This window comes from Culex quinquefasciatus, chromosome 3 (assembly GCF_015732765.1).
Source record: "Culex quinquefasciatus strain JHB chromosome 3, VPISU_Cqui_1.0_pri_paternal, whole genome shotgun sequence".
Taxonomy (NCBI): domain Eukaryota; kingdom Metazoa; phylum Arthropoda; class Insecta; order Diptera; family Culicidae; genus Culex; species Culex quinquefasciatus.
The window spans coordinates 54446002-54455254 of NC_051863.1; the positions used below are offsets into that span (position 1 = coordinate 54446002).

At 37.3% G+C, this 9253-nt stretch overlaps 1 long non-coding RNA gene across 1 annotated transcript; it reads left to right on the plus strand.

The window, feature by feature from the left end:
* On the plus strand, positions 1-3456 carry LOC6045456. Its single transcript, XR_005278566.1, has 3 exons — positions 1-36; positions 3187-3359; positions 3417-3456. It is a non-coding gene; the product is annotated as an uncharacterized LOC6045456 (long non-coding RNA).
* The last annotated feature ends 5797 nt before the right edge of the window (positions 3457-9253 follow it).

Below are 9253 nucleotides of genomic sequence, written 5' to 3' on the forward strand. Positions count from 1 at the left end.
GTATAGCAGCCAAGATGAGAATGGCTTTGTATGGGGGTAACTTAATTTGTTGTCTTATTATTAAGGTGAAATTGGAGCACAACACTAAATGGCCGAAAAAGGCTGCCATTGCATGCCCTTAATTCCCATCAATGATTTGTTGCAGAACCTTAGTCATTACCATCAAAAATACACCCTCTTTGAAAAAATTGCTCTTGCATCCACATTTTGCCACATACCTTTTCCAAACTTGAACTCCAACATGTTATCGCCACCATTCACCGATTTCAATACATTTTATATCGATATTTCACTCAAAATTCTTACAAACTTCTTAAAACTTCGGAAGCACTTCGGAAGGTCTTCTTTTGCTTCTTCTTCGGCCACGTTTTCCCACTTCTTCTTCACAAACTTGGTCACTACTTTGTTTGCTTACGTTTCGGGTGTTCCTTAGGTTGAACTGGCTTCATATTATATCACACAACGTGATTTGTTCATAACTTCCCGGAACACACCTTTTGACGCGATGAAATTGAAAATTTGAATCACAATTTGCTTACTTTTGCAAAACCCGAGCAACCGCTTGAAAAAAAGTATTATTATTACTGCCTCTGTCCGTACACACCAATCTTTCATAGTATGTGTAAATCCATAATGTTTTAACAAACATTTTAAAATGACGTACTGAAACAAAGCCTTTTCCGCTGATTTCTTTTGTAACAAGCCCTATCCAAATATTTAACAAAGAAGGTGTAGAAAGTGATGCCAAAACAGTGAACCATAAAAATGCTTGCAAAAATAAATAAACTAAAAGTCAATTATTATACGCTTTAGAACTCAATTTTAAATCAAAAAATTTCGTATAAATTCCGTTTGCATGCAACCATAATTTTTGCTAACAAATAGAAGCAATTAAATGCAAATTAAAACAACCAACATAGCAGACGGTTATATTTTAGTCACACTCAAACCAGCAACACTGTTTCCGCAAACCATCTGTCATGCTGCTGCGGTAGAAAATGAACAAAACAACTGTCAACCAAACTGTTAACCAAACAAACCAAAAGAGGACGGATTTTTTTGAGAAACCTGTGAAAACCCGCGACCGGCACCCCAACGCGTTCCGTTGAAAAGCGAACCGATGGTAGCGGCTTAGTTCATTTTCCGTCACAAGCGATGTGCATTTTCCGTGCCAAGATGACCCGGGCTGGAGTGTGCCTATCGGAATATAAAATTGTAGCGATGGTCCCGGAAGTTGCTTCGTCGGAAAAATGTTCCAGTCGCCACCGCAGTTGGGGTAGCCTTGGACATAGTCAGCTAGCGGTGTTTTTCCTCCACTGTCCACCAGGATGCATTCGAAGGCCAAGCTGAATCGGTCGCAGTTTTGGCGGAACCCGCACAGGCATTCCTGTGAACGGACATGGACGTGACAACTGTGTAGTGTTGACCCTTTCGATCTTCTAGTAAACACGAATACTCAATAGATCTCATGAGAAATTTTGGCTAATTTGTACACCGCGTAAAAACTATATTTTTGCCGGCCAATCTGAAAATACCCTTGACTGTGTCGCAACTAAATCCACACGAAGGGACCAAGAATCAGGAACATGTGAACGGAACTACGGCCGGATTTGGGTCCGTCTGAATCACTCTTTTGTTGGTTCCGGCGTTGCCGGTGAATAAGGTCAGTCAGCTCGGCTATTGGGCATGGGTTTTCGCGCTGGAAATTCGATTGAAATTTGAGGGTTGCCTGCTGCTCGTCGAGACATCTTGGTGGCCAGGGTTTAGCAGGTTCACGTGGGTCCAGTGCTGCACGCCATTAGTGCGTTACGGCACTTTGTCAGTTTGGTTTTCTAGAAATTGCAAAAATGGTTCGAGATTTATGAAACTTTTTGATTTTAGGCTGCAAAATGGTCAGATCCATGGAGAAGCGGGATCACTTTTGGGCCATCGTGTAAAAATCGCCTAATCTAAATTACCGTCATCAGGGGTGACATTGGGTCTGGTGGTGAGAATGGGACGACATATTTCAGCATTTGTATATGACACAATCTCACCCCCAGACCCAATGTCACCCCTGACGACGGTACCTGTTTTGTACGGTGCGCTTGAGAAGTTCGACCGTGTTGTAGTGACACACATCCGGTTTCTAAACTCAGGAAAAAAGAGTTGACTCGAACGGAATCTTTGCTGGTCATGGCACCACTCTATCTGGGGCAGCATCTGAGAACATTCCGCTGCAGCTCGTTCTGCAGATCACTATTACAAATACCAAAAGCAAAGTGAAGACGTTCCAAAGTGCTGAGCAAGGAAATTTTCGCGATATCTTTAGTGGGTCCTGCCGAGCGAAGGATCCGTCGGTAGAGATCGTTCAAAGTGGGCCAAACAATCGCTTCAGAACGAACGCAACGGATGGCATTAGTTGAACTCCATGATTCAGTAGAAGATTAAGGCGCCACTTACGAAAAGTCTCCACCGATTTGGCCACGGCAAATACCAAGCCGAACGTTAACAAACCAAGTCGGATGCTGCCGGAGGGAGCTTTCTTCAAGGCTTCCTCGTAGAACAGCATTATGCGTCCGATTTGGAGGTTAGTCGGACGTGCCAAGGATAACCCGCTTGATCGTCGAGTTATAAGTTATACGAGTAGTTGTCTTTTGGTGCAGGATTTTACGTCTGTAAACTTCCGGTTTTCCGACGAGGTCAAGTCTAGGGGAATACACTTCAAAAATTTGCAACGGCCGCATAAAAAACAATTTTGGAATAAGTGCCACCAAGGCTGGTCTCAGAAGATTTTTCTAGAACCATTTCGGGGCGGATGGCATCGCTTGGCGAGAGTTAGACCTGCGGACCGTAATGTCGCCACTCCTACTTTAGAATATGACATGATTCAATTTTAAAGTTTGACTTTGAAAAGTATTTAAAAAAGTTTTACTTATGATATGTGAACTGCAATGTGAATTGTTTTTTATTTTCTATCAAACAAAACAAAGAAACTTGTGTTTGGTCAACATTTCATAACAATACCAACACTAAAATGGTGAGTGTTGGTATTTGTGATAGTCTTACCAACACAAGTATAGTGATAATGATTAATGATTTTGATGACTACCAAGAAGAAGAATAAAAATAAGAAGAAGCTCAAATCGGATTTGAAGGCATTTCACCTTAATATTTTCTAAAACATTTTGCTTGAAACATTTGCAGTTACAATTTGAGTGATGGCAGTAAGGTAGTTCAAAATGGTGTTATCAGAGAGCAGACAGACGGTACAAAAATACTTGTATTTGATGGATCCTACAGCTTTATCGGTTCCGATGGTGTCGAATATATCGTTGAGTACTATGCTGACGAAACTGGTTATCATCCCACGGTCATAGGTAAACTTGTTTAAATGTGCGCTATTTTTTGTAAGTAACACATTGTTTAAATTTTAGTAAACAAGAAAGAGACAACTACAAAAAAGACTTTTGGAATTGGTAAGTGTAAGTTATTATAAATATATACATCAAAAGTTTGCATTTATAGTTTTCCTGAAGTTAAGCGTTGAGCAATGTTCACCATACTTTATTTATCTTGATTTCTATGTTTAATTCTCAGCTCCACAAGCAACGTATAACCCGGAGAGCTCTATAGATCCTAAGGTGTTAGCATCTTTCATAGGATAATTAATTCTTTTACCAACTGTACCATTGATCTCGAAATGAATACACATTTCCAATAAAATACAAACTAGACTTAAACTTTTTTGCAACTCAAATTGTTATTAAGCTGTTTTTTTTAGTTCATTCATTTAAAAATTTCAGTTTAATTCAACTATACAGCATGTTGGAAGTTTACTAAAAATCACAAATGGAATTCAAAAGAGCAACATTAAGTCATCCAATTTTCCTGATAAAGCACTCATCAACAAAGTCAACGAACCGCCGCAATCCGAACCCAAAAGCAGGGCGTAAAGCCCGAAGTCGAAAAAACCCAACACGTTCAAATAATTGAGTGCTCATCCCGAATGGCACTGTCCCACGGATGATGGTTCGAGAGTCCCATCATCGATCTTATCGCTGGCCTAATCAAAAACGCATCCCTAAAAGATCTCCCCCAAAATCCTATGAAAAATTGTCAGTAATTCAACGATGCGTATGCAAAGCCACTGCTGGCCAACGACCCCTCCTGGTTTGAATCCCGCTCAAATCCGTACAATATCGGAAGCCATGCCCGAGGAGCGACAGATTCGCGCTCTAATCCTCCTGAAACCGTTACCGAATTCGGCAGCGGCGACGGTGACTAAAAGTGGAACGTTTTCGGGCAGTGACAGGCAGGGAAAAAAGTCCAAATCGCGTCCCGTAATCAAAACATTTCAAAGGCCCCCGGGATGCACAAGTGATGCGGAACCGTTTTTCTCTGCGTCGAAGAGAGAGTCCTGCAGAGATTAATAGGACGCAATTATTCAACCAATCCCTTGCTGCGACGACTTCGGCGAGCGAGTTCTTTTTGCATACGATGGTCGCCATGAGCGCGGCCCAGCGAGTGTGCATCGCTCGAAGTTGCGCTGAAAAAAACGGGATCACTTAGAAATGAAATTAAGGTTTGCTGGAGTGAATAAAACTTTTGAGTACACAGTACACCACAGTCATGGTAATATTACATCTGGAAAAATGTTTAATTTTCCATCTCAATTGTGTATAATAAGCACTTGTTGGTAAAAGTCGCTTTTTGACAGTCTAAATTGAGGAAATTTAACATCATAAAAGAGGTCATATTTAACCATCTAATATTACACATTTCAAATTTACACAATTTTTTACTGTGAACTTAAAAAAAATAAAACAAACTGATATTGTACTACTGAAATCGTAAAACCGACTGTAACAATTTTCTACAATGATTTTCTATAAAGTTGTAGAAAAGAAGCAAAAAAAAATCAAAAATATAAAATTCTTGATTTTTCCAGCGCTCAAACGATTACTATTCTAAAAATATGTAGTTTATTCCTGGATTTTAGAAAAAAATTCAGTTTCAAGCAATGCAGCAAAAAATTGCAGAATTTTTCGAAAGTATTCGGTTGAGTTCTGAAGGTGAAAAAGAAACGTCATAAGGACAAACAGTGTAAAGCATACAAAATTTTAGAAATCAGACATTTAATTTAAAGAACTGCTCATGTTTTAGAAAATGGGAAAAGCCCACATATATAACATCCTTAAAAAAATGTTTCTTTTTCATGAATTGAAAAACTTTAAAAATATTTTAGAAGTCAGACTTTTTTTAAAGGACAGCTTATGACTGAAAGAATGGAAAAAGTTTGGTCAATCAAGAACAGATTGTTTTTCAAAAAGTTACAATACAACAAGCAAGAACAGTTAGTTTTTAAAGAATGGAAAAACTTACGAAATATTTTAATGTACAGTCCAGACTAGATTATCCGAAGCCTCGATTATACGAAGTTTCGATTATCTGAAATTCGATTATCCGACGGCTTAATTTGACTTCGGACAATCGAATTACGAAGATTTTTTTGCATTTTTTAAATGTTTTTGACATTAAAATCGAGTTCTACGACCCAATTTTAAGCAATTTTGAAAAGTAGCCTATTAACGTGAAGACTTCCACAATTGCCTTGATTTTTCGTTCAAAGACATAAATTTTGCGTCATATTAATATTTTGACAAATTCCTTCTACAAGTTGTTAAGAACGTTGCCCTACACATGCTGATGTTCCCATTCTTTGATTCACATTTATTCACAATCAAGTTAGTTTCCAAGGATACTAGATGACACCAGAAAAAAGCAGCTTCTTGATTTTTTAAAGGGTAAAATGGATGAAAATAAACATTTTTATGCATGTTTCTAGTGTGAAATTGTCTCAGGAACACGAATATGATAAAATTATCACCAGATAATGGAATCTAAGGGGTCCCCAGAGCAAAAAATTTCAACCAAAAAAATCACTAAAAGATAAAGTGTCTACTATATATGTTAAACTGCCTTACCCAAAACGTTACCAAGTTCAGTTGGTAGTCCCAGATGTCCCCTACAAGCTCCAGGTCGAAGCGTGTTGATATCTGGATGGAACACTTTTTTTATCTGTGCGCTTTGTGCTTTTATTTCACTAAAATGCCAATAACTCGCTTTAGTTTTAACCAATTGAGATGCTTCACCCCACATTTTGTTGTTTTAAGCCCTTTCAGATGCAAAATTAAGTTATGGTTTGCCAAAGTTACAGCCTTTTTAAGATTTTTGACGTTTTTGAACCATAAAACTTTCTGTCCCGATTTGCTCCACTTCCCTTTGACCTAGATTGCTCATGTTTTGGCCAGATGCTAGTTTTATATGTACAATAAAAAATGATCATCAGCTTCACTTGAACAAAATAATTTTTTTCAATATTTTGTCTATTATATGTATTATATGCCGCCATCTTGGATTTAAAAAATCTAAATCACTTTAGCGTAGTTTAGGGGTCATACTTAAAAGTACGGCAACCAAAAATAAAACAACGATTTTTTTTATGATTCGACTATCCGATGTTTTGATTATCCGAAGTTAGAATTTTATAAGAAAGAACTGCTTATATTTGAAAGAATGGAAAACTTGCAAAATTTAAAGGACGATCAAGAATAGGTGATTTTTTTATGCATAATAAATCAAAATATTTTAATGAGTCTATTTGTCAATTCTTCAAAACTTTTTTTTCGTAAAATCGCGTTAACTCGTGATGATTAAATGCAAACCCCTTATGTTTACATATACAGCAATTCCATTTGAAAAGAGCCTTAACCGAAAAAAAGTTCTCCGATCGGGCTCAAATTTTTTCTGAGGGTTCCTAGGCCAAAATAATTAGACCCGTATTTTTTTGTTTGGCCATTAGGGTGACCTACATCGTGCTAGGGTGGTTCGAAAAATGGCAATTTTCGTCATTTTTCGCAAAAACCACTTTTTTCGAAAAATCATATCTCCGCGCCATTTAATCCGATTTTAGCTGTCTTAGACGCAAAATAAAGGTGATGAGTTTGGCAATTTGAGAAAAATAGTAAAAAGTTGCGTCTTTCAATTACGAAAATTTTGATACCCAGACATGTATAGGTCATCGCTGAAATTTTAAGTTATCGCAGTTTTAGTGGAAAAAGTTGATTTTTTGCAGATTTCGTCATTTTCCTGTTTTTGCGCGTGGCGCGTCGAAAAACTCAGTTTTTATTTTCAAAAAATCATATCTTGGAAACGCACGGTTCGACATCGCCAATTTTTGATATGATATGTGAAATTTTCCGAGGAATCCGATAAAAATATTTTCAGACATAGGCTCTTTGGTCCAGACACGGTCAAAACGCCATTTTAAGTTTTTATACGACTTTTTCAATAGTTAAGCTAGATTTTTGGAACTTTTTACTATTTTTCTCAAATTGCCAAACTCATCACCTTTATTTTGCGTCTAGTCAGCTAAAATCGGATGAAATGGCGCGGAGATATGATTTTTCGAAAAAAGTGGTTTTTGCGAAAAATGACGAAAATTGCCATTTTTCGAACCACCCTAGCACGATGTAGGTCACCCTAATGGCCAAACAAAAAAATACGGGTCTAATTATTTTGGCCAAGGAACCCTCAGAAAAAATTTGGGCCCGATCGGAGAACTTTTTTTCGGTTTAGGCTCTTTTCAAATGGAATTGCTGTATATATTTATTTTTTTGTAATTGTCTGCTCTCCAACATTGTAAAACATTGTTGCACTCTAAAAAATAAAAAAATAATATTATAATGATTTTTTTTGTTCTAAATAAAGCAGTGGGTCAATGTAGATTCGAAGAGTAGATTCAAATTCCCTTAAAATGAAAAGATCCAAAAAAAATTACAGTCGAGTAACGGAAAATTGCATAGTTTTGAAAACTTTGTTAAGGTATTTTAAATTTAATTCAATTAGTGTTTTTTTAGATTTTACCAGTTCTGCTCCATGATGTTACATTTGCAATTCAGAGATTTGGAGAACCTTTAACTGAGATCAATTCATAGCCTTTACAGGGAGGGTACATCCCTAGTAACATTTTAGGTTTTAAGTAGGCCATAAAAGCCTATTTAGGCCGTATGAGGGTTTCCAGAACCATGATAAAACCTGTAAGTTTAAAAATGTTACTAGGGATGTTACTAAGTTTAGATTTTGCTAGCTGCGTGCTCTTTTAGGGAAAATATTTTTGGAGAAAAAACCGTATATGTATGTAAATTTTTCAAGTGTTTTTTTTTTTTCTATGAAAAATTCGTTTTTTCGGAATTCTGAGTACGCTATCAAATCGAGTGTCTAATTTTATAAAAAAAGTCCTTTTGACACCAAATTTCTATTTCATCACCGTTTCAGGCTGCAAATTTTTGAAAACATCTCTTTTTTTGTATGCTCAAAAATGAAAAGGGTCGTACCGCCCCTCCGTCACGAGATATCAAAAAACGGACCATGGATTCATTTTACCCCTTAGGACTAAGTTTCACGCAAATTGAAGAGGGATCGGGGCAAATGCTGTGTGAGTTGGCGTTACCCAGATATATTTTTTTTATATAGAAGATATATTTTTTATTTTTCGGATAAAAAAAATTGATAAATGAAAGAAATTTATTTAAAATATATTTATGTACACTGAAACACATTGGTTCGAGAATTGTGATTGATTGAAAATCCAAGGCTCAACAAGCCAGATCCAAATTTCCAATTTTATGTATTATCAAGCAATCTAAAAACTGATGTCTCTGTTCAGATTGAAGTCAAGGCTCTAGGTTTTCACCAGTTTGGGACAATCTATTAACACCGTGGACTTCTTGGAGGGGGGGGGGGGGTGAAAGAGTACAGCAATTAGCTACGCTTCATACAAATAAGATTTGTTTTGTAAGGAAATCGTCCTCGAAGGGGGGAGAGGGCTGAGATTTCGAAAAAGGGACCACGTAAATTATGGATGGTCCCTCTATGGTAACCAATTATATTATATATTAAGCTTTAAAAACATAACAAATGTATTGGAAAAAATCCCCGAGCCGATTTGAGACACGCTGCTCGTGCATTCAACTCAGTTTATGGTTTCATGCTATTAAAATGTTTATGAAATGTCTCTGAACTCAAAACGATTCATACAAAAGAAAGTAACTTAAAATGAAGTTCCATCTCGCGGACACTTCACCGGCTCCCAAAACCTCCGGTGCGAGGAAATAAATCAAGTCAAGCACTGCCGATTTCAATCGATCAGCCCGGTCCGATAGCGGGAAACGAGTTTGGCCACATGGGGCGCGCACCACACTCGATCCGT